Source organism: Mastomys coucha, unplaced genomic scaffold (assembly GCF_008632895.1).
Source record: "Mastomys coucha isolate ucsf_1 unplaced genomic scaffold, UCSF_Mcou_1 pScaffold13, whole genome shotgun sequence".
NCBI lineage: Eukaryota > Metazoa > Chordata > Mammalia > Rodentia > Muridae > Mastomys > Mastomys coucha.
Window position 1 is genome coordinate 47,243,092 of NW_022196895.1, and position 26,734 is coordinate 47,269,825.

The 26,734-nt window shown below is 36.9% G+C and overlaps 1 protein-coding gene across 2 annotated transcripts in view; it reads left to right on the forward strand.

The window, feature by feature from the left end:
• Positions 1-26,734, forward strand: part of Prr16 (proline rich 16) — a 303,614-nt gene that overhangs the window by 275,521 nt on the left and 1,359 nt on the right. The window contains exon 3 of one of the 2 annotated variants that reach the window (XR_004117269.1): positions 5,748-5,820. The exons of the other annotated variant lie outside the window; for it this stretch is intronic. The gene's annotated coding sequence lies outside the window, so the exon portion shown is untranslated. The remainder of the gene's footprint in view (positions 1-5,747; positions 5,821-26,734) is intronic. 2 annotated transcript variants of the gene reach the window in all.

Below are 26,734 nucleotides of genomic sequence, written 5' to 3' on the forward strand. Positions count from 1 at the left end.
CTAAGACTCAGAAAGGCAGGGTATCTTCTGTGAAACAGGGTCTACTTATGACAAGCAAGGTTTACCCATGAATTCTAAACAATATGGTTTCCTTCACAGTATCAACGCAATGACATTATTGTATATACCAGTGTTGACTGGAGAAATTCCTCTTGGGCCCACCTTTGATGAAGAGCCTGTTGAGAGATAGAGAATCAACCTCCTATAGAGATAAACTCTGACATAGGTTGTCTAGTCACAAATAGTAAGCTCTGGAAACACACACACACACACACACACACACACACACATACACACACACATACACACACACACACACACACATACACACACACACACATACATACATACACACACATACACACACACATACACACACACACATACACACACACATACACACACACATACACACACACATACACACACACACATACACACATACACACATACACACACATACACACACATACACACACACACACACACACACGCGAGCAAATCTAAATGACTCAGCAGGTTAAATGTACATGTGTGCATATATATTAATCACCACAAGCCCAACTATTGTCAACCCGACATCCCAACACATGATGTTTTGGTCATAACCTTGCAATCTTCATAAGCTTATGGCTATCCCATAATACAAAATACATTTAGTCCAGCCTCAAAAGTCCCTACAGCCTTTGTTTGTCTCCAAACTGTTGAAAATTCCTAAATTTTAAGTCTTCTTAAAGGTTCTTTTAACGGTGAGCTACTGTAATATTAATACCAAATTACAACCTCCCAGTCTAATCTACTAACAAATCGAGCACTCCTTTCCAAAGATGGCAATGTAAATGTGGCAGAGGACGGAATACAAACCAATAGGTCCAACACCAAACCACCTTGGATTCTTGTAGGAGTCACCATGCTTCAAAGGGCTCAGATAGCCCCATTCCTCCTGCTTTGCTGCCTGTAGATACCACCTGTCTCTTCTGCCAGCTAAAATGGGGGAATGAATTTTTACTCAGTGGGATCTCTATTGCAACTTAGACTTCACCTCTACAGCTTTGTGCAATGGTCTCCCAGAGGCTACTTTAATGGCTCTGGATCAAGGGACAGATGACCTGATCACAGTCATTCTAGAACCTTTATTTTGTCCTCCACATCCCCCTCAGTCTTTCTTTATTCAGGCCTGTAAAACTAACAGTGGCTGGATGCTGTGTCCAAGCTGTGAAAAAAACAAAAACAAAAAAACAAAACAGGCTATAACTTGGTTACTTTTTACGGCCATTGCCTCTCTCTGGGCTGTATTTCTTGTAAGCTGCCTCTAAGCTGTTGTTTGGTACCTTAAAACTCATTAAGCAATCTTCTCCTTTTAAGCAGTTTCTTTGCAGAAGAATTCATATTGTCACAAGATGGAACCTTCAATAGGTGAGATCTAGCCCCAAGGACATTCTCTTAATACACAGCATGAGGTTTCTCTTAATACAGAACGTGAGGTTTCTCTTAATACAGAGCATGAGGTTTCTCTTTCATGATTCCGGTGCCTGCCTTCTCAGAACATACCATGATTATAGTGTTAAAATTCTACTCTTCTTTTTACAAATGGCACATTTGTCATATCCTTCTGCTCAACTTGTTGCTCTCTGATACTTTGTACCAGAAAAAGAACAGTAGACACTTGACTGCGCCACTCTATTATCCTGTCTTGAGATTGCCACTGCGGAAGAAATTATTAATTTGTTTTTTGGTTTTTCTGAGACAGAGTTTCTCTGTATAGCCTGGCTGTCCTGGAACTCACTCTGTAGACCAGGCTGGCCTTGAACTCAGAAATCCGCCGCCTCTGCCTCCCAAGTGCTGGGATTAAAGGCGTGTGCTACCACTGCCCGGCACTAATTTGTTTTTTTTACATTCAGTCTTATTCATGTTATGGAAAGAAATACAGCAAATCTTTTACCAACATCTACTGTGAATGGTTTCTAGCTCGGTTTCTGATAGAGCCTTTGCTCTCTTCTGCAATCTCGTGAGCCAGAACAGCACAGTCTACATCTTTCACAATATTCCACTATTTAGACTTCCCACCATGATGGCCTATAAACTATTTCCTGCATTCTAAGGCTTCTCTACCCTAATATTCCAAATGTTTACACTGTCTCCTGCAAACCAAAGGCCTAAAACCAGATCTTTTGTGTGTATATACAAAAGTGGTACAGGAGACCAGGTGATAATTCCATTGGTTTTCTGAGGAACCTCCGTGTGATTGACAGCTTTCCATTCCCATTGGTATTACATAAGGATTCTCTTTTTTCCACATCCTCTCCAACATTTTCTGTGTTTCAAATCAATTGCATCCTGACTGGCTTGAGATCAAATCTCAACACACTTTTGTTTTGCGTTTTTTTAAATAACTGAGGATGTTGCATGCTGATTCATATACTTGGTTGGCCAAGACTTCATCTAATCGCTGTCTGTTTAGTAGCTTCATCCATTTGTTGATTGGCTTATGACAGGGAGTTGATGCTTCATTTTCCTATAAATTTTTAATATGTTTTGGAAATGGATCTCCTCTGGGATGAAAATTGGACAAACTTTTTTGTCAGGTCCAGGTTGGCTCTTCACTCTTAAATGTCTTCTCCTTTGTGTGAGAAAGCTTTTAAATTTCATGCAGCCTCAGTATATATGGATGTGTTTATCTATCTTTTCTTTTAGTAGTTTTAAATCTTACCTTAATTTCATACAGGTTTATAGTTGGAGGATTCGTTGTAATTCTTCTATGTGTGGGTATATAGTTTCCTTATTACCAATTTGTTGAACAAGATTTGTTTTCCCTTCAATGTTTGTTTTGCAACCTTTGTCAAAATCCGATTTCAGTAACTATGTGTACTGTCTTCTAAGTCCTCTATCATCTTGATGGATGTGCTGGGTTTTCTCTAGTGCTGTGCTGTTTTGTTACTATGTGTCTGCAGGGTAATTTGAATCTGGAATTGCATGACATCTGGTGTTGCTGCTTTTGATCATTTTCTCTAAACCTGAAGTTTAAATCTTTGAGGTTACCTAAGTTATGTTATTATCAATTTACTAAGGTTCTGATTATGTCCTATTCACTACTGCCATATTCTTCTTTATCAAGATAATACCTAACTTTACCCTTAAATTTTAAAAAACTAAAATCATTTCCTATATCAGTGATTCTCGTATGGTGCCAGGGGCCTGCCTCAGGCGTTTGGGGTTTGGAGCTGAGGTTGAACACAACTCTTAACCACTGAGCTATCTCTCCAACCCCTAAAGGTAATATTTATAAAACTCTGACTTTTATAACTTTGTTTGGAAGAGACAATTATCAATTGAATCATTTTTTTTATTAATAGTGGCAAATAGAAGTGATTTTGGAGACCTGCTGATTTATAATGTCAATTTTTTTACTTTAATTAATACTTTCAGTGTTTGCACTTGAATGTGTTAAATATTCATTTTAATACATGTTTCTTAGGTGTTTGTGAAAACATCTGTGTAGCTGTCAATGCATTTCTTCAAAATTTCTTCACTGTATTTTTCTCTTGTCTATTTAGGGAAATGTCATTACTCTCCTAGCTATCCAGATAGGTCACCAATAAAAAGGCAGGGGTGGGGGAGATTTCCACTCCTTTGTTCTTAACTAGAAATACATTTTATCTTTGTCCTCTCATCCCTCCTCTCATTTTCTGTTGCCTCTTCCTCAGCTCTGTGCTACAATCTATCATATTCTCCAAACAGCTTCCTGCCTACTCACTCAGAAGCTGCTTTTCTGCACTGTGTTTTTTTTACAGCTCTTCAGCCCTCTTTCTAGATTGTACATCTGACTAGATCCCTTTCCATGTAAACACCCAGAAGTCTGCCTCTTCCTTATGCAGGGTGATACTGCAGTTCAAACAAGGAAGCCAGGACTATAAATGACTCCCATGTTCCTTGCCTCTTGCAGCTACTATTCTATTGGATGCTGGCTCTGACAGCCCTCTCTGGCTGCTTGTCCTATATGAGTAGCCTGTCTCTACCTGGACTTAATTATATAAGCCGTTGTTAAAATGTTATTCTTTCTTCATAAGAAATCTGGGCTTGATGTTTTCTGTTTTCCTTCCTTCTTTCCTCCCCACTTTCCCATCTTCTTTGTTCATTCCTTCCTCTTCCTCTCTCCCTCCTTTCTTCTAATGTTTGTGTTTGTGTGCTTACATTGCAAAGCTATGATGCATAGGTGGTGGAATATTCTTCTCTGAGTGTGTACATATGGAAAATAGAAGTCAACCTCATGTGTCTTCTTATTACTCCTCATCTAACTTTTTACACAGGGGTAGGTACACTTTTAACCTTGAAATTACCAACTATCTCGAATGGTGAGTTAAGAAGTCCTGAATACCAGCTTATCTCCATCTCCCATCACTGGGATGACAAGCATACAGTGTAATATCACTCATGTAACATGTCCCTTGTTGCATATTTCCCAGGGCTGTGAACACAGCTCTTCATTTTGGCACAGCAAATACTTAATGCACTGTGTCACCTCTCCAGGCCAGTTTTAGAGTTTTGTCCAATTCTGAAAGTCAGATCTCACAACTTTTAGGTACTTAAATATCTTAACTATGCTTTCTACATACATTAAATAGTTCATAGTACATGCATTATTTCAAGAAACATTTCTAAAAATGATGAAAAATAATACAAATTAAAAATTTGCTCAGTCTTGTCATACTTTTGTATGTGTCTTATGTGCTTGTATGTGTAGACTAGAATAATTAATGGAAACTACAAATTCCTGGAAGGGAAGAAGTGAACATGTTCATTATGGGCTCTAAAGATTGCATTTTTGATTACTAAGTTAATGTTGTTTAAAGTATAAATTAATAAAATTCCAAAATTGATAGAAAAAATGATAAAAGCACATGATTATTCATGTTTTAGATTGAATAACATGTCATCTGTTAGTTTTTCTGTTTTAAGATATCTCAAGAGTTGGAAATAAGAGACATAGTAACAATTCTTTTGGATATGTTCATACTTCACTAATACATGTCAAAGATTTATTTTTACATAAAAAAATGACAGTAGAAGCCAGAAAGAAGGCAGAAAGTAGCAGTCACCTTATCAGAAGATAAAGGTAACTGTTGTCAAGCTTAACAACTTGAGTTCAGTGCCTGGAACATTGTGAAGGAAGGATCTGATTCCTACCTATTCTTCCCTGACCTTCAAATGCATGTTTTGTCATACATGCATATCCCCACCACAGACATAAAATAAATTGAAAAATATATAACAGTATTGAAGATAGTTGCAGAGGACCACTCTTGCTCATCTTAAATCATATAAATGAATAAATAATACTACCCAACAGATCTTATTTTAAGATATGATATTTCTAAATTTTGGTCTATAAAACTCAGGAATTTGGGAGATTTGCTGTATAAATCATGGGTTAAAGCAAAGGACTTTAGTGGTCTTTTTTCAACATCAACACTGTCTTACAATGAAACTACACAAGTGAAAAATCACTAGTCAGTATTAACTCAATGTATTCATTCACTGTTACATATTAGCTACTGTCCACATTTGTCAAAACAATATAATTTAAATACTTGCAGTCTTTACTTTATATATATATATATATATATATATGTATATATATACATATATATATATATATATATATATAACTAAAACATATTTTAATAAATTCAAGTTTGACAACTTAAAGCAGTTATGAGAAATAAGGCAAGACCAATTTAATTTTTCAGATGTTCCTCTCCTGCTTCCTGTTTATCATGGACTCTATTTCTTTGTGCTCCTACCTGGATCTCCATTTAAAAGGTGAGATTCTGAGAACAAGAAAGTTTCAGTAATTATACTAGTTGTGTGACTAAGGAGTAAAAACAAAGAATAGAAAACAGATTTTCTGCCATCTTTCATTTTATATGTCAGTCTAGATTAAGTTTTCTGTTCACAAGACTCCATATCCAGAGTCCACTGAACTCAGGTAGTTTAGTGGTCAGAAGCCCACTGATGAAGCAAAATGTAAGTATAGAAATCATAGGAGGGGGGAATATGGGATGAGGAACAGTCAGCGGGCAGACTGAGAGGGAGTTAAAGACTGGATTGTAAGAAAATAAATAAGGGCCTGACACTATTACTGAGGCTATGGAGAGCTCACAAAAGGGGACCTATCATCACTGCCCTCCAAAAGACCCAACAAACAGCTGAATCGGATACAGATATTTGCATCCAACAAATGGACAGAAGCTACTGACCCCAGTAGTTGAATTACTGGAAGCAATTCAGTAGTTCAGCTGGAAGAAGATGAGGAGAAGGGTGACCCTGTAGGAGCAAAAGCAGTCTCAATTAACCTGGACCCCTGAGATCTCTCAGACACTGGACCACCAACCAGGCAGCATACACCAGCTGATATGAGGACCCAACACAATTACAGCAGAGGACTGCCAGGTCTGGGTTCAGTCAGAGAAGATGCACCTAACCTTCAAGAGGCTAGAGGCCCCAGGGAGTTTAGAGGTCTCATGGGGTTGGGCGGGGGGCTGGGAGTGGGGACCTCCTCGTGGAGACAGAGGGCGGGGAGGAGATATGGGTTGTGGAAGAGTCTGAGGGTAGACTGGGAGGGGAATAAAATCTGGAGTGTTAAAATAAATAAATAAAAAGAAAGAATATTAAAAGAGAAGAAGAAAAAAGATTAAAGAATCAAAAGAAAGAGGGGGAGGGAAAGAGAGAGAGAGAGTGAGAGAGAGAGAGAGAGAGAGACAGAGAGAGAGAGAGAGAGACAGAGACAGAGACAGAGACAGAGACAGAGACAGAGACAGAGACAGCATGGTGAGCAAGCCACAAGGACCAAGCCAGTAAGAAGTATTTCTCCTTTCCCATTCCTCAGTCCCTATTTCCAGTTTTGGTCAGTTCCTACTTCAGTCTCCTATGTAGGGTTCCTCATGCCTTGGCTTCTTTCAAAGGATTGTGACTTGGAATATGTAAGACAAATAAATCCTTTCCTTCCCAAGTTGAAAAAAAAAAAGAAATCATAGGTTTTGTTTCTAGCATATTGGCTAAGAAATAAACAAGAACCAAGCTGCATATGGAGACACATAGCTACAATCCCAGCAGCAAGGTGGCTGAAATGTTGGACTGTTCCAAGTCTGAGGACCAGACAGGACTACATCCAGAGACCCTGTAAATAAATTTAAATGGAAAAGAGACATTTAAATATATTAGGATTCATTTTGAGTGAAAAGTGTTTGGGAAGTCAAACAATGTACTGTTTGTTTCTTTAAACGTTGGGATCATTTAGGTAGACATGTGACATCATCCCTTTAATCGTTCAGTGTCAAAGAGCTGTGACATCAGAGTACACTGGAGAAGCATTCTTGCAAATGTGAGCATACAGAGGCCTGCGATGACTGCGAGTATAATAGCAAAAACGTCTGCTCACTATTTGTTACTCAGCAGATTTGTATGTGTAGTCTGATCTTCTAGGCGATATCATCACAAATGTTCTGGTTTCCAACAGTGGTGAGATTGAAGGATGGCTGGGTGGTACAGACTCACCCACGCAGGTTAAATAGACATGATTCTACACCATCCCGAGTAAACTTGGAGCAGTGTATCTCACACGTCCCAGGGAAACCAGCCAATTTTCAAACTTCGTATTTCATTTAACAAGAGCTTTAGGAAAAGCATAGCAAAAGTAAATACAGTGCCTTTTATTTGACGGTATTCTAATCCTTTCATTATTATGTCTTTACGTAATATTATGTATTATGAATGGCGACTAGGTATGACATCTGACAAAGACAAATAGAGTAGTTTCTTTTTAATCTTTCAGCTTCAGGGACCTTAAAAACACAAGAAACCCCATGATTCCTTCAAATACTGTAATGTCGCTTTATTTAGCCCATAATCATGGCTGGAATAAAATTGCAGTTGCCTTATGACCTTACCTATGCTGAGGAAGGGGGACAACATAGAATTTGACTATAGTATGATAATGAATTGATAACCCATGAAATCCAGATTTCTGATTCCCTAGGACATCTTTAAAACACAGAAGGAAAAGATAGCTTTCATAAAGAAAGAAAGGAAGCAACGTTTAATTGTTTATCTAGAATAGTTAATTTTTGAAGCCAGAGTGGGCATTAGATCATGGTTATCATTTGTGTAATATAAACATTAAAATGGAAAGTGGATGAATTCTGACATAAATGATTAAACAAGGTGAGAAAAAAGTATGATTAGGATTTTAACTTTGTTTATATTGAAGGTACTCTCCTTGGGAAAATAATGCCATTCTTATGGCATGCTGCATTTAATTCCAATGGAATTTAGTTCAATACACACATGCTATATTCGATTACCAGGATTTAATTCAGCTTTACAGTATTTTGCCAAAAGGAAAAAATACTTAGCTATCCATTTCACAGAGCTAATCTGGTTGCAACTGTTTCTCTAAGAAACACATGATTGAATACAAAGGAGATAAAATAGTGAGGTAGAAAAAAAAATGAGATTTCCAAAATTGTTTGTCACTTTTGGGAAAAAATTTACACCATAAATGAAATTCTTGTTTCATTTATGATAACAAAAACATTCAGAAAGCTTTCTCAGATAAAACGATAACACAAAAATATGTGCCCTCTGAAGCCTACTAGGACATCAGGATAAATGCTCTCATTTGTATAGCCAACTCCTTGGCTTCCTCTGATTATGATGTAAGTATTTTATTTGTTTTTCTCTATGCTTATGGGGAAAACAATCATAGCTCATTTAGGTGATAGACTCTCACTTGCTTCCTGGAGCCTTTCCCTCATTGTGTTCTGTAAATATATAAGCTATTAGAAAGTATTTATTGTTGATTGCAAGTATAATGCAATATACTTGAGGATAACATAACATTGAATAGCATCAGAAGAAAGATGGATTCCAGGATGCTAATCCTGGTTCTGCTTATTCCCTAGCAGATCCACTGCTGTGGCCAGCTTCACCTGCAGGACTTAGACACAGAGACTCTTTGAGGGCAGCAAGGGAGCGTGGGACACTGTGTAAGGAACAAGTTCGCAGGGAGCTCCAGCAGAGAATTGTCTGCGAAATTGTACTATACCTGTTCAACATTTACCTTTTAGAAAGCAACACATGAACACTGCAAATGTATTTTTTCATGAATGTCTTCAATTCCTTTCTAACTCATCCATGGGAGGTGGAAGTTAGTAAATGACCTATTTTAATTTTGCAGAGGAGAAAATGGGGTCTCAAAATGAAATTGACAAGTCAAGTAACTACCTAGGGACAGATCTTAATTTTGAGTCCCAGACTCCAAAAGCATTACAGAATACCAGATGCTGTTTTTAGCATTTGTAACGATCAGTACTAAATTAATTTATATAACATGCTCGGTACTAGCCTATGAGTAAGGAAATACTACCAAATTATACATAAGTCAAATACATAAATACCCCAAATAATACAGAGAAAGAATATTATGCAATTGGAATTTTCATTTATATCATAAGACATTGGAATATTTAATAACTAATGCCTCTAACAAAAAAACAAGTATTTCCAGAAATTATCTTTCAAAGTAACATTTCCTATGAGGGGTTTAAAAGGAAGAAAAGAGATGATGTTTGTCAAAACTATTTACTCCCTTCTGTGGAGAAATGGCCTCTGATATTTAGCTAAACCATTTATGAACAACTTTCCAAGTTTGTGACAAAATATCCTTAGATAGGTCATAGATAAGAGTCTAAAAGGTTTTGTTTGTAAAATATAGCTCTTGAGAGCAAGTCCAGGGACTAAGAAGTACTCTGTTGTTGAATTATGCTTGTAGTTCTCAGATATGTTTTAAATCATTTTTAAAAAATTATTGACAAGGGTGACAACAGTTAAAAGCATATGGTGCTTAGGCAAACAACATGAGTTTGGAGTTATGCACCTAAGTTTATTGGCTCAGAACCACCTATATCTCCAGTTCTAGGTTGTCCAGCACCTCTGGTCTCCAGGGGCACCTGACTCACATGCACATCATTTTAAAAAGAAACAAGATGATAGACATGTAGAAATGGGAAAAAAGTAATGATTAATATCTTGAGAAGTTATTATAAAATAATAAACTTGCTATCATAAATGGCAACTTACATGAAACAATTTTTCACCATATCACAAACATCTCCACTAATCTTAACTAAATTAAACTTACCGTCAAAATAACTGATAAGCATTTGTTTTTCAAAGTGTTTTTTTTTTTCTATAGGACATATTTCAGAGGAGCAAAAACATTTTTCCTTGGCCTTCTCATAAGTTCAGGTCTTAGACTTCTATGATAAGTGGATTAACAAGAGAAAGGTGAATAGATACATTTGATATATGTGACCCAGAAAACTACATAAGGAAATGAAGACATAAACAAATGGGTTCAGGTTTCTATTTCTGCAAAATGAAGAAGTGGGTAACACTTAATGAACAGATAAATGGGTATTTTCTGATGGGTATAAATTTGAAGATTCAGATCTGTTTGCTCAGAGTCCTTTCCGTGATCCTTTGTCTTTGCAAATAAACATGTTTTTCCTCTGATCAGCCTGGCTCTTCTCATGGGAGAGCCTTCTGATCCACTACAGAAGTGAGAAGCTTGCACTGGGGGTGGTGGAGGTGGAGCTCAGAGGGACTATCTGCTCCAGTGATCTCAAATTTCTTCACATTAAGATATGCAGTAGGCCAAGATTTCATGATTCAGGGCAATGAACATATTTCAAACTCCAGTAATGCACTTATGCTTAAATTAAACTATTTCAGATACTAATAAAAACCATAGAAGTTTTCCCACAGATTACTCGACATCTATACCTTCTTTTATATCTAGAGCTAATCTTCTCAAGTGAGTTTGCTGTTGCTTTTATTTTTTCAAACATTTAACTGTCAAAGACAGGTAATTCTACCTTTAAACTATATCATTCAAAGTATATAATGTAAGATAAATGGTATTTTTAATTTGTGAAGCTCTTCAATATATGACCATTTTTACTTTCCTTATAAAAATCAATGAAATTAATGATTTGATATACAATATGTTAAGATCTTATGCCTATCCTATACATTGTTTTCTATGGTTAGGCTTGAATGGAAAATAAGAGAGAATAATAATAGGCTACACTAGGGATTTGATGTTGTCTTTGGTTTCAAAGCAAAGACTTGAAGTGGGACACATAAAATAATCCACTCGGTTACCCTTGCAAGGTCAATTCACACACATTCATGCAGGCCTGTGACCACTGTCTCAGAGGTTCCTGTCCTTCAAAGCATGTTTTGCTCTGCCCCCACACTATCTCAATGTGTTTAATGATTTTTCACTTTGAATTCCCATTTCACATGAAAACTGGCAGGACCCGAGGGAGGGCACTGAGAGAAGTGTGTCTCTCCTGAGCAGGATTCTAACTTTTCTGCTACTCAGACACAGTCCTCAGCTTGCTCTCTCCCACATCCTTGCTAGCATATCTTGTCAGTTGTTTTGTTCATCTTAATGCTTCCGACTAGGGTTGAGATGACATCTCAAAGTAGTTTGAATTTGTATTCTCTTAATTGCTGGGGTTGATGAACACTTTTGTGAAATTATCTTTCCCTGAAACAGTGTTCCCACTTCTAAATTTCAGTAGCTCTTGAAAATTTTGTAGTTGCTTTTGCTACTTGGAAATGATATTCTTTTTTTTTTTAAAAAAAAAAATGTCCTTTTATTGAAAATACCTTTTCCATATATTATATCCTAATTATGGTTTCTCCTCCTTCTACTTCTCCCAGTTCCTATCCACTTTCTTTCTCATTTGGGTCCACCCCTTTCTGTCTCTCATTAGAAATTAAACAGGCTTCTCATATATAATAGTATAATGAAGTAAGATAAGATTTAGAAAAGACTAACATGTTGGAGTAGGACAAAAACAAAAAACAAAAACCCCAAAACAAACAAACAAAAAAGAACCAAAGAAAATGCACAAGAAACAGATATGAATTCAGATACCCAATTCGGGAATGCCTTAAAACCATTAGATTGGAAACTATAATATATAGACAAAGGACCTATAGAGTGAACTGAGAATCTCTCTCTCTCTCTCTCTCTCTCTCTCTCCCTCTCTCTCTCTCTCTCTCTCTCTCTCTCCCCATGTGTGTGTACATATATATATATGTATATATATATATATTTAATTTAAAATGCTAAAGAAGACATAATGAGATAAGAAACCACCAAGGATGCCTTTGAGTTCCCATCTATTGCTGGGCATGAAAGCTACCTTTAAAAGTACTTTGTTTACCCAGTTATACTATCTTAGAGGAAAGTAAATTTTCATTTATAAGTGGTTATTAATTGGAGTAGGTGTCTGGGTTAGGGACTGAGGAATGTGTCTACTTCTCCATTCAGCTCTTGGACCCCATCTGATGCAGACCCGTACTGACCCTATACATGCTGCTCTGGTCTCCGTGGATTCAGATGTGTCTAGATCCTGTGGATTCTGTGCTGTCCTCTATCCCTCTGGCTATTACAGTCTTCCTGACTCCTCTTCCACAGTGTTCACTGAGCCCTGAGATGAAGGCATTTGATGGATCTATCCCATCTAAGGCTGTGTGTAATAACGTCTCTCACTCTTCGCATAGTCTGGCTGTGGATCTCTGTGTTTGTTCCCATCTGCTTCCTGAGGTTGCTTTTCGGAAGATGGCTGAGCAAAGAACTGATCTGTTAGTATACAAGAATATCTTTAGGAGTCATTTGATTGCTATATTATTATTATTATTATTATTATTATTATTATTATTGGAAATTAGAATTTGGTTTTACCCTAGGCCTCTGGGATATCTAGTGTCTGATTCCTACTCACCCCAGCAGTGTTGAGAATGGGTTCCATCTCTTGGCGTGGGCTTATGTCAAGTCAGATAGTGGTTGGTTACTCCCACAAGGTTTGGGCCCATCATATCACTAGCATATCTTGCAGGCAAGACACCATTGTAGATGGAGGTGTTTGTAGTTTTGTTGGTACTCGTGCTCCTTCGGTAGCATGGCAGTGTGCTTCCTGTACCATAGATGCTAGAACGTGGGTGTGAAAGCTCAGTGACTTCGAAGCTGCTCTCTGTGCACTAGCTCTAAGAAAACGGCCAAGTTTAAGGATCATGGAATTTCGGATGGATCTTACACATTACTTTATTTCTTAAAGCCTTATACATCTCTTTAAACTTTTATTTTATCACCTATTAAATACCCGCAATACAAGGAACAGTAATTCAGAGTTCATTAGCTTGACTTGCTAACGAGTGAGACATCCTAAGGGAATACTGTGACATTGCTCCTGGGAGCAAGAAGGCAAAATGTCCATCAGAGCATCAAATGTTATTTAAATGACACCCTGAATTCATAAGAAGATATTACTTATGTCAACCAAGAACATGGTGCTAGAATTAGCAGTATAATTTTGTTCAATTTAAAGTAAACACGTTAAGGTGTTTTTCTCATATCCCTGGGTGATGGAGCATAAAGTGAAATGCTTTTCTAAAGTAAATACTTAACAGAAATGAATATTACAAAAGAGGTCATTGAAAATAAAATGTCCTAATTTATTATTGTTTGAGATGGAATATGTATGACCATATGATACCCAAAGCAAACTTAACTTGGGACAGAGCAGGACAGGTGCAAGGGCAAAACATAAAACATGATAAATATAGAAATGGCATATAATATATAAAAATCATGCAGGAATCCTTTTATTTCTTTAGTGGAATGTTCACTGTATGCATTTTTGCTTTTAAACTGGTGGTATTTTCCTTTCAGTGATCAGATTAAACATTCATATTGTAGAAAGATTGGGAGTTCTGCAATCAAGCAGTTCTTGCCCAATTTAGGTTTACATATCTTTATTGATTTTCCTAAGGGGTTGCATTGCTGCAATTATTTGAACTATTCTCCCTTATCAAACTTTTATTCCAGTCACAGTACAATAATACAGTAGAACCTGTGGAAGCATCCTGACATAGACAGGTGCAATAGTTTTATCCTAAAGCTATCTACTGTATGCTCCTCCTGGAGGTAACCCATGTGCCTAACAATATAAGTCCCAAAACACTTGGATAAATATTTACATTTAAAAGTTCAGAATGTGTGTTCAAATGACCAATCAAGATCAAGAACATTAAAAGTACTACACTTTACTGTGTATTCCAGTTTTGTTTTTAAGAAATTGTAAAACAATAAACAAAACATGTGAGTAAATAGTATGGGCCTTCTATGATTAAATGCTACAACTCTCTTCTAAGCTAGAGACTCCCTAGCTCTCCATTAAGCAACTAATTGATGAAGTAGAAATCATAAGTAGTTCTGAGTTATACTGGTTTAATATTCCTACTACTAATGGGAATCAATGTTTATTATAGCATAATCAAAAAACACTATGGGTTATTGAGTTATTGTTCTATACTCAATTATCTGTACTATACTCAAGAAAGGTCATCAAAATTTGTGGTCATCCAATGTCTTTCCAGAGCAATCCATCTTGCAAATCAGTATTTAGTTTTATTACATGCACTGTTGTTTGGGGGGTTATTTCATGTATCAATATTCTATGTGAGTAAGCTTGAAAATTAATTCAGTGTCATTTTTCAGTATCACTTTTTCCTCAGGAAATGAGAGAAATGTGATTGTGTGTGTGTGTGTGTGTGTGTGTGTGTGAGAGAGAGAGAGAGAGAGAGAGAGAGAGAGAGAGAGAGAGAGAGAGACTAATTCACTCTTTCTCAGTAATTAGCTGCATGTAGTTCTTATTTATTCATTTATTTATTTATTGGTTATTTTATTTACTTACATTCCAAATGCTGCCCCCTTTCCATTTTCCCTTTTGAAACCCCTATCCCATCCACCCTCTCCTGCCTCTATGAGGGTGCTCCCCAACCCACCCACCAACTCCTGTCTCCCTGCCCTAGCAAACTCCTATGCTGGGGCATTGAGCCTCCACAGGACCAAGGCCCTCCCTTCCTATTGATGCCAGATAAGGCAATCCTCTGCTACACATGCAGCTGGAGTCATGAGTCCTTCCATGAGTACTCTTTGGTTGGTGGTTTAGTCCCTGGGAGCTCTAAGGGATCTGGTTAGTTGATATTGTTCCTCCTATGGGGTTGCAATCCCCTTCAGCTCCTTCAGTCCTTCCCCTAGCTTTTCCATTGGGGTCCCCATGCTCAGTCTGGTGGTTGGCTGCAGTAGCTCTCTTTTAAAGGTGAAGTCTTATGAGAATTCTCCCATCTATTGGTATTGTCATTATTAGTACCTGTTTAAGTAACCATATTGTTGAGATTTTGAGAACATCACATCCCTGTCACATAAGGAGATACTTCTCACGGAAGAGATCCTATCCTAGTCCTCTGGATCATACATGCTTTCTCCATCTTTTCCACAATATTACCTAAGACTTAGATATAGCAGTTGTGTCATAGATGCATCACTTTGGGTTGGTCACCCTGTAGTTAGTTGTTCTTTGCATTTTGATCTGCTCTGGCTTTGTATAATGGTTTCAATCTATCAAGAAAACAAACAGCACAATTTTCAAAATAGAATATAGATGTGGACAAACAGTTCTTTAAAGGAGAAATAGAAAAAAAAGCTAGGAAACATCTCAAATCAGAATAGCTAAGATAAACAAAACAGTTGGCAATGTATGGTAGCCATGATACAGGGTGGTTGTCTTCACTTCCCTGACCATACTTCAAAAAGATGTCCCACATGTCAGACACCCAGGGTTTTATCAGACAGTCTATGGCTCTTGAGGCAGTATTGTCACCCTAATGGGTGTAACTTCACTCAAACTATAATTGTTTGATCTTGATAGATGTCAGATAGATAAATAGAAAGATATCGACTGCCTTTTTAGATAGATTTCTCCCAGCCTTTATCAGAGAATTTTCATCTCGAATTAGATGGCAAGTAATAGAAAGTTTTCCACCTAGCCAATGTACAAAGAATTAGAGACTGGGAAATGCTCGGCCCTAAATGCAATGTCTGTGTCATACTCCATTACCAAAGACTTAAGGATCTTCAATTGTATCTCAGCCATTCAAGATTCCTCTGTTGTGAACCCTCTATTTAGTTCTTTACCTCATTTTTGATAGGTTGTATTGTTTTATTGACGGTTAGCTTCTTGAATTCTTTATGTTCTGGATATTAACCCTCTATAGGATGTCAGGTTCATGAAGATTTTTTTCCCAATCTGTAGGCTGCTGATTAGTCTTATTGTCTATGTCTTTTGCCTTACAGAAACTTTCCAGTTTCGTGAGGCCCCATTTATCAATTCTTGATCTTAGAGAATGTGCCATTGGAGTCCTGTTTAGAAAATTTCCCCCTTTGCCAATGAGTTAAAGGCTCATTTCCATTTTCTTTTCTGTTAGATTCAGTGTATCTAGTTTTATGTTGATGCCCTTGATCCACTTGGTCTCGAGCTTTGTGCAAGTGACAAAAATGGGTCTATTTTCATTTTTCTACATATTGGCAGCCAGTTAGAACAGCACCATTTGTTGAAGATGCTTTCTTTTTTCTATTGTATATGTTTGGCTTCTTTGTCAAAGATCAAGTGTCGTGTGTGGTTTTATTTCTGGGTCTTCAATTCTATTCCATTGATCAATGTTTCTTGAGTGGCTAAGAAACACCTAAAGAAGTGTTCAAAGTTCTTAGTGATCAGAGAAATGCAAATCAAAACAAACCCCTGAAATTGCACCTTACACCAATCAGAATAGGTAAAATCAAAACCTAAGCTGACAGCACATGTTTGAGAGGATATGGAGAAAGAGGAACACTCCTCCATTGCTGGTGGGATTACTAACTGATACAACCATTCTGGAAATCATTCTGGAGGTTCCTCAGAAAACTAGAAATAGATCTATCTACCTGAAGACCTAGCAATACCACTGTTGGGAATATATCCAAAGATGCCCCACCATGCCACAAGGGCACATGTTCCACTATGTTCATAGCATTCTTGTTTGTGATAGCTGGATGCTGGAAATAACCCAGATGCCCTGTGACAGAAGAATGGATACAGAAAATGTGGTTTATTTATACAATGGAATACTATTCTGCTTTTAAGAATGAGGACATCCTGAGTTTTGCAGGCAACTGGATGGAACTAGAAAATATCATCCTGAGTGAGGTAACTCAGACCCAGAAGGCCATGCACTCACTAATAAGTGGATATTAGCCAAAAAAAAGTACAGAATGCACAAGATACAGTTCACAGAACTCAAAAAGGTCAACAAGCTGAAGAGTCCAAGTAAGGATGCCTCAGTCCTACTTGGCAGAGAGAAAACAGCAACCACAAGGGGGGCAGGAGGGAGGGACCTAGGAGGGAAAGGGGAATGGGTGTGAGGGGGCGGGGAACATGATCTGGTATTGGGTGGGGGAAAAGGACTGAAGCCCTATGAGCCAGCAGAAAAAATGGAAATAGAGAACCTCAGGAGGCAGGAGAGTTGGGGACCCTCCAGAATGTACCAGAGATATGGGAGGTAAGAAACTCTCAGGAGTCAAAGGGAGGGACCTTAGATGAAATGCCCTGCAATGGGAAGAGGGAACTTATAGAGCCCATGTTCAGCAGAAAGACAGGGCATCAAGTGAGGGATGGGGTTGCCATCCCACAGTCAAAACTCTGACCCATAATTGTTCCTGTCTGAAAGAAAAGCAGGGATGGAAATAGAAAGGAGCCTGAGGAAACAAAGCTCCAATAACAGGCCCAAAGTGGGATCCAGGACAAGGAGAGGCCCCAAGATCTGACACTATTATGTGTCAGATGAAGTGTACACAAAAAGGAACCTATCATAACTGCCCTCTGAAAGACCCAACAAGCAGCTGAAAAAGTCAAATGCAGTTATTTGCACCTAACCAATGGACAGAAGCTGCTGACCCCTGTGGTTGAATTAGGCGAAAGCTGTAAGCTGAGGAGGAAGGCGACCCTGTAGGAGGACCAGCAGTCTCAATTAACCTGGACCCCCAAGATCTCTCAGACATTGGATCACCAACCAGGCAGCATACACCAGCTGATATGAGGCCCCCAACACATATACAGCAAAGGACTGTCAGGTCTGGGTTCAGTCAGAGGAGATGCATCTAACTCTCAAAAGAATTGGAGGCCCCAGTGAGTTTAGAGGTTAGTGGGGTGGGCAGTGAGGGGTGGTGACATCCTTGTGGAGACAGGGGTTGGGAAGGAGGTATAGGATGTGGTACAGTCAAAGAGTGGATCAAGAGAGGAATTAAATCTGGAGTTTAAAATAAATAAAAGATTTTTAAAAAAGATTTCAGGATCTTCAAGGAAGAAGTTTTGGAAACAATGGGTTAGAAGCAGTGGACGTTTGAAGGAAACCGTAATTTCTGGATAACGGGACTCTTGTACATATGAAGATGAAGCAATTATGATATTATGCAAAAGTCGTGTCCAAGCACAAGCCACACATGTTCTCAGCATGGAGTGGGGGAAGTGGGCACGAAGTTAAATCACTAGCTGAGAAGCTATTGGCATTTGATCTTGTCTTTAGGGAGGCAGAGTAGTTATCTACAACGGTGTGACACCTGATAAGTAGACTACCGTCCAGGTCAAATCCTGTACTTAATGGTAGTCACACATTAGTCTCCATGGACGTAAAAGATGAAAGAGAAAAGCAGGATAACTTATAATTTGGTGAGTATGGAGTTAAGGGGTTGGATCTAGGAGAAGTTAGGAAGCAAAATTGATCAAAACATTTAGACAATTCTCATAGAATTAATAAAAAGAAATGGCTAAAATAATTATACTTAAAAATCAGAATACAACCCTAATTTGAATAAATAGAATACATCATAAAAAATTAAAATTACCAAAGTTGTTCCAAGAAACGTTTGAGCAAGTATATTAATAATTAAATAGAATTAGTTAAACTTTCCTACTGACTAAAGTAAGTCATGAGATGATTATATAAGAAATTTTCAATTATTTATACTATTCTATAATATACTAGAAACATTAAACTATGATATAAGACAAGAGTAAAAAGGTCTCTTTTCTGGAAAAAAAAGACACTTTTCAATATTCTTATGCAATATTATTAATATAAATGATTCAAATCTTTTAAAACAAGTATTGTGTATTAGAATATATATTATTAGAATATATATGTATTAGGCTATGCATTAGAATAATTGGAAATTCAATAGAAGATTTATAATATCATTGAACACTTGCAAAACTTGTTTTAAATGTCCAAATTTTAGCTTTGAACTAGGAGTAAATATAACAGGAAATATTAATTATGTCTATCTAGTAACTAATAAAATTAAAGAAAGTCTAAATCACAAAAAGCCATGTCTCTGACATACTTAGTATCATAATATACTTATTATTTCCTAGTTATTGCATACATTCAGTGTATATAATTTTTAAATTTTGCTGTCTCAAAGTCAGAGTACATATTATGAGCAAAATACATACTTAGAGTGGGGCATGCTTCAGAATATTATTAGAATAGCTTAGGGAATAATAGTTTCAGTGAAAAGACAGTCTGTAAACATGCAAAGAATCTTTTCATGCAGCAAAATACAGAGCATTCATTCAGTGACTTTCAAAGCCATGGACATCTATCTGTGAAAATACTTAGATTCCTAACAAATATAATAAATATAAATTCTTGAGAAGTCAAAATAGTTTTATGCAATCAATATTTTAGAATTTATATTTTAATCTTTAAACATATTTCTTTATATATGAATATATCTTAATTCTGTCCTAACTATGCATATGTGCAGTATCAAGGCCACATGAATCGGATGGGAGTCATAAACTTGCTACACGGTAGGGCAGACCTGGTTTTAATCTCTTGTGGACAGACTTTTCCTGCTTGGAAATCTAAAGAAATCTGAGTCATAGGTTAGTGGAGCTGATAGTAAAGGGTCAAATGCTTCAGTCCACTTAGGATGCAATCAATCAGAACTTTGCTTTTTGTCATTATAAATTCACAGTTAGCATAGTCTCTAGCTCTTCATGGGCATTTTCTTTTTACTGAATTGAATTAAATGACGGCTTTGTGTTTCAGTTACTGTAACAGTTACAGGATATAGAAGACATTTCCTCTAAGAGAAAAGACCTTGGTGTTTTTATCTTTCTGTCTTTCATGTCATTAAATCAATAACATGTTGACCCACAGTTAAATATATTTTATATTGTGTGTACATATTGTGTGCATTTATTAAAATGTTTATCGACTTCAAGATATATTTTACACAAAAAATAATAGATAAAATTTTAAATAATTTCAAAACGTGTACAGATTGTGGAGAAAATTATAAGACTTTGGTAAGTTCCAGGTAAATGTGAAAATGTGAGGCATTTCTTTTTTAGGCAATCTCTCTCTGTATTTTATGTTCTTACTTCATATTCTTGTTGTCTTGGGCCTTATTAAAACTGTGCTACACTTACTGCATAGAAGTATTCTCAGCCACTTAAAACACTACTTACTTACATTAATTAATTTAGCATCTAATGACCCAAAGCCTCAATTATCTAGTGTAGTTCATACTTTTCATCTTCTATTCAGATCTGGGGGAGAAAACAAAACAAAACAAAACTGCAAGCGTGAGAAAGCTTGGAAGCACTTAAAAACTTGAGCCAATTTCATCTGAAAAGTGAATAAAATCATAATTGTTTTTTAGGCAAAACCATTCTGAAAAGAATGTAGTGATTAACTTCCTGAGTTTAAGAGTGGATCAATGAACATGGTGCCTTAGCTCAGTTTTGTTTAAAACGGATTTTGATGCATGGAATTGTTTTTTTCATTATTTCAAACCTTAACAAATTTATTTTACATGCCACCATGCAATCATCCATCATTACATGCCTTCATATTTGAAGTAAACATCCAAATATGTGTAGAGTAAAAATTTTAAAAATCATGTATCTTAAAAATCTATAATAATGAAGGTCTATGACATTTAAAAAAAGCCTGAAACATTAGCCACCAAAGGTGTTTGGGGCTTTTCTCAATAAGACAAATGCGTGAACCTGATATTAATGGGTTGAACAAGGCAGCACAGTGCCTAATGCCTCCAAGCCAGCAGGGTGGATATCTAACTCCAGAACTTAGGACACCAGAAATATATCCGTTAATAGTCCATCTTAAGAGTCAATCAGCAAACGTAACATGTGATGGGTTTGATGGTTTGGTATTTTATTTTCTTTTAATTTACTTTGTTTTATTTTAATGCTTTCAGTTCACGGTTTATGAGAACTGAAAAGCACACATCAGCTTTCATAAGCTTCCTCCCGAGTGATGGAGCTATGGAAGTCTCAGAACCATGTGAGCTCTTCTTTTTAGTGGGTCGTGAGTGAATGAAATATCTCTTAATTCAGTGAAAAGGAGTGGATTGTTTCCCCTTCTCACTATATCATCAAGAAAACACCTGCAACTGTAGTGATTTCTGAGAGCCTTTAACTGGAGTCTCTGATGCTTTTTTGCTTCTTTGGCTAAAACATCTGCTCAATCTTGCCACACCTCTTCCAGCCATTGTCTCCTTAGTTGTTCAGTGTGTCCTATTGCTGCTGGTGGTGATGTGTGTGTGTGTGTGTGTGTGTGTGTGTGTGTGTGCAGTTTAAAGCGATCAGCCTGAGCTGTGCTAACTCTCCAAACACTTTTGTCTTTTTCCCCTAACATCTCTATTGGCATGATTATTAAGGGAAAAAGGCCCGCCTTTCTACAAAAACACTGAATGCCCCAAACATCTTCTTCCTGTGCCTTTGGCCTTACTTTTGCATTAGATATCTTTATTTCCCAACTATTTATTGTTTTTATTTTTGTATATTCTGGCAGCTTTCTCAACCTCAATTCAAATGCCTTCCTTTACTATTTTTTAATTTTTTTTTTATTTTTGGAATATTTAATAGATGAATAAAATGTTTTTATCCAGCCCACCTCTGACTTGCTCCCTTCCAACTCCTCCCCCCACACTCCACCCAGCACTTTTCCTTCCCGGCTTCCCATTCTTCCCTCCTCCACCCCATATCAAATTCTGGCATCACGTTTACAAATACCACCAATATAGCAACTTCATAGTAGTAATATAATAAAGAATGATGATTATGATAAAAATATATCAAATTCCTTTTATTGACTCACAATGCAAACTTCAGCCTTCATTTTGCATAGTGACATAAACCATTTTTGTTTTGTAATTTTTAATTTATTTATTAGCTACTATTAGAAAAGACCATTTTGGAGTATACAGAATTTTGAATCGATATCAGATAAATATGTATCTTTTATCTTTTTAAAAATTCTTTAATCTTTTATTCCAGTCCAGTCAGATCCCACTCCAGGTCCATCCTCTGACAGTTCCTCATCACATTCCTCCTCCACCATCCCCAAGAGGATGTCCCCCTCCATCCTACCCTACCAGGCTTCCACAATTCCTGGGACCTCCAGTCTCTCGATTGTTAGGTGCACCTTCTCTCATTGAGGTCAGACTCGGCAGTCCTCTGCTGTATATGAGTGGCACAAATATTACTGGGAGTCTTTTTACCTACAAGTAATTATCTTCTTGTGGATAGAGGGCACAGAAGGTTCTTCTGCAATATTCATGGTTCTTAATCAATATATGGTACATAATAGAGGAAAATAAATACTGTGAATGAGTATAAAAATAATGACTTAATTGACTAAACTATTTAGTGAATTGGTAATAAATAACTAAAAGTTTTTAGACTCGCCTAAATTAGAGATCCATGAAAATACAACAGGAACATTTGATTTGTTTCCTTTTCAAAATAAATGAATTTTACATTCATATTTTTATAGAAATTTAAATTTGAGTACATTTCATATGATTTTAATTTCACAGAAAATCAAGTTACTGGTTATTGTAAAACTATTACTTATGAATTTTTAACAGCTTGTGGTGGTTTTCTTTGCATACATAGAAGTTCAAATTCCTAGATGGTATAAAAACAAAACAGACAAGCAGGGCAGTGGTGGAGCATGACTTTAATCCCAGCACTTGGGAGGCAGAGGCAGTTGGATTTCTGAATTCGAGGCCAGCCTGGTCTACAGAATGAGTTCCAGGACAGCCAGGGCTACACAGAGAAACCCTGTCTTGAAAAACAAAACAAAAACAAACAAACAAAAAAACAAAACAAAAGAACAAGAACAAAACAGAACAGACAGGCAGATTCTCATGGTATTCAGGAGTGTTCTCCACTCCCACACAGATATACTCTTGCTTTCTGAAACAGCTCTTTGATTAAATGCTCTTCTTCATGCCTTTTGTTCCTTGCATAGGATGTTTTTAATGAGATGCCTGAGCAAAGTTGCAACACTCTGTCAGATTATATTTGTTTTTTTTTATTTTTTTCATTAGATATTTTCTTTATTTACATTTCAAATGTTATTCCCTTTTATGGTTTCCCCTCTGGAAAAAAAAAAAAAAAAAAAAAAACAATCCCTCCTCCACCTGCTCACCAACCCATCCACTCCTATTTCCTGGTCCTGGCATTCCCCTACACTGGGGCATAGAGCCTTCACAGGACCAAGGGCCTCTCCTTCCATTGATAAATGACAAGGCCATCCTCTGCTACATATGCAGCTGAAGCAATGAGTCACAACATGTGTGTTCTTTGGTTGGTGGTTTAGTCCCTGGGAGCTCTGGGTTTTGTGGTAGGTTGATATTGTTGTTCCTCCTATGGGACTGCAAATCTCTTAAGCTCTTTGGTTCCTTTCTCTAGCTCCTTCATTGGGGAACCTCTGTTCAGTCCAATGGTTGGCTGCAAGAATGCACCTCTGCATTTGTCAGGCACTGGCAGAGCGTCTCAGGGGACAGCTATATCAGGCTTCTGTCAGCAAGCACTTGCTGGCATCCACAATAGTGTATGTGTTTGGTGACTGTATATGGGATGGATCCCCAGGTGGGGCAGTCTCTGGATGGCCTTTCCTTTAGTCTCTGCTCCACACTTTATCTCTGTTTCTCCTCCCATGGGTATTCCCCGCCCCCCTTTAAAGAAGGACCAAAGTATCTACACTTTGGTCTTCCTTCATTTTGAGTTTCATGTGGTCTGTGAATTTTATCTTGGGTATTCTGAACTTTTGGGCTGATATCTACTTATCAGTCCATACCATGGTGTTTTTTTGTGATTGGTGTTTTTTTACCTCACTCAGGGTGATACCACCAGATTGATTTCCAGAGTGGTTGTAACAGTTTGTAATCACACTTAAAATAGAGAAGTTTTCCTCTTTCTCCACATCCTGGCCAGCATCTGCTGTCACCTGAATTTTTGATCTTAGCCATTCTGACTGGTGTGAGCTAGAATCTCAGTGTTGTTTTGATTGGCATTTCCCTGATGAGTAAGAATGTTGAACATTTCTCTAGGTGCTTCTCGGTATTCCTCAGTTGAGAATTCTTTGTTTAGCTCTATTCTCCATTTTAATAAGGTCATTTAGTTCTCTGGAGTCTAACTTCTTGAGTCCTTTGTATATTTTGGGTATAGCCTTCAATCGGATTTAGGATTGGTAAAGATCTTTTCCCAATCCGTTGGTTGCAGTTTTGTCCTATTGACAGTGTCCTTTACCTTACAGAAGCTTTGCAATTTTATGAAGTTCCATTTGTCATTTCTTGATCTTAGAACATAAGCTATTGGTGTTCTGTTCAGGAAATTTTCCCCTGTGCCATGTGCTCGAGGCTCTTCCCCACTTTCTTTTCTATTAGTTTCAGTGTATCTGGTTTTATGTGGAAGTCCTGGATCCACTTTGACTTGAACTTTGTACATGGATAAATTTGCATTCTTCTACATGCTGTCTGCTAGTTGAGCCGGCACCATTTGTTGAAAATTCTGTCTTTTTCCCACTGGATGGTTTTAGCTCCTTCATCAAATATCAAGTGACCATAGATGTATGGGTTCAATTCTGGGTCATCAATTCTGTTCCATTGATCTACCTTCCTGTCTCTGTATCAATACGATGCAGTTTTTATCACTACTGCTCTGCAATACAACTTGAGGTCAGGGATGGTGATTCCCCCAGTTCTTTTTTTATTGAGAATAGTTTTCACTATCCTGGGCTTTCTGTTATTCCAGATGAATTTGCAAATTGCTCTTTCTAATTCTAGGAATAAATGAGTTGGAATTTTGATGTAGATTGCATTGAATCTGTAGATTGCTTTCAACAAGATGGCCATTTTTACTATATTAATCCTGCCAATCCATGAGCATGGGAGATCTTTATATCTTCTGAGATATTCTTTGATTTCTTTCTTCAGAGACTGGAAGTTCTTGTTATACAGATCTCCCACTTGCTTGGTTAGAGTCATACTAATTTGTTGATATTTGAAATTTAATCTCTAAGTTGGAAGAAAACATTATTTGGGTTGTTTATTTTTATTTCTACTAATTTTAATTTCAAAAGCATTTTTTTATAATAGTAGTAGTAGAATAATATCAGGGTATTATCAACCCAATAACATAGTAACTATCTTGTTACAGAAGGGCAAATGGTTCCACTGGTTGTTTGTGTGTATATAGACTACATACAGCCCTTGATACACTCTTGAGTTACCCCATTTTCCAATGAAATGTTCTATAGCAAGGGACTCTCAGATGGGTTACAAGGATCTAAAGTACACTTGAGTGGTTGGTATTTTATTTTTCTACTGCTGTAATAAGACACTTTATCAAAGAAACCTATAGAAGACTGAGTATGCAGAGGGAGTTACAGTTTCAGAGGGTGAGCACACGGCCATCATGGTGAGCAGTATTGGAACAGGAAGGCAGATATGGTGCTACAGCAGTAACTAAAAGCTTACACATTGACTCACAATATAAGGCAAAAAGAGCTAATTAGAAATGAAATCAGATTTTGAAACTAAAAGGTCCACACCTACTCTCTCATTTCCTCCAAAAAGGCCACACCTCCTAATGCTTCCCAAATAGTTTCATCAACTGGTGACCAATATTCATATGAGACTATGAGGGCCATTCTCATTCAAACCACCACAGGTTAGAATGAAAGGTGAGTAGGATTTGGAAGGATTTGGGGAAAGGTGATAGATATATTTTATGAAGTTCTCAAAGAATAAATTATAACACTATTTTTAAAATTCAACTTGAAAACAGTACCTCATCTCTACATAAATCAATCAATCTTCTCCAGTTTTGCCATATATTCCTGCATCTAATATTGAAATTATTTTCTACTATGTCATAACTGTGACAAGAGAAAACAAACCCTTGCATATCGAGTACCATTAAATGTGCTGGAGGTTGAGAATTTTGGTCATGCTTCATTTAAATTTGCTTCTCCATAAACATAATTATAAGTTAAAAATGGATATACATTCTTTCAAAATGTTTATTTTTAAGCACTTTGAATAAAAACAAAGTTATTTCTTAAGCATTTCTACTTCATATAAGAAAAAGTTATACTTTGGCCAATCTGCTAACATTTTTATAGTATACAGATTACAATGAAATAGTACATTATTTTATATCATTCATAGTTTTTAAAAGTACAAATTTGCTCATTTCTCAAAATAAAATGTCAGTGTAAAATGGAGTTATTTTTAAATTTTTTTAGGCAATGCATTAAAAATATTTGTCTTCACTGCTTTTAAGAAATATATTGAGAATGTGAAACATTTATAAGTGAGTAAAGTTACATGAAGTTCAAAAAAAGACAAGAAATCTCTTATTTGAAAAGTAAGCATTCTAGTACTGATGTGATAATT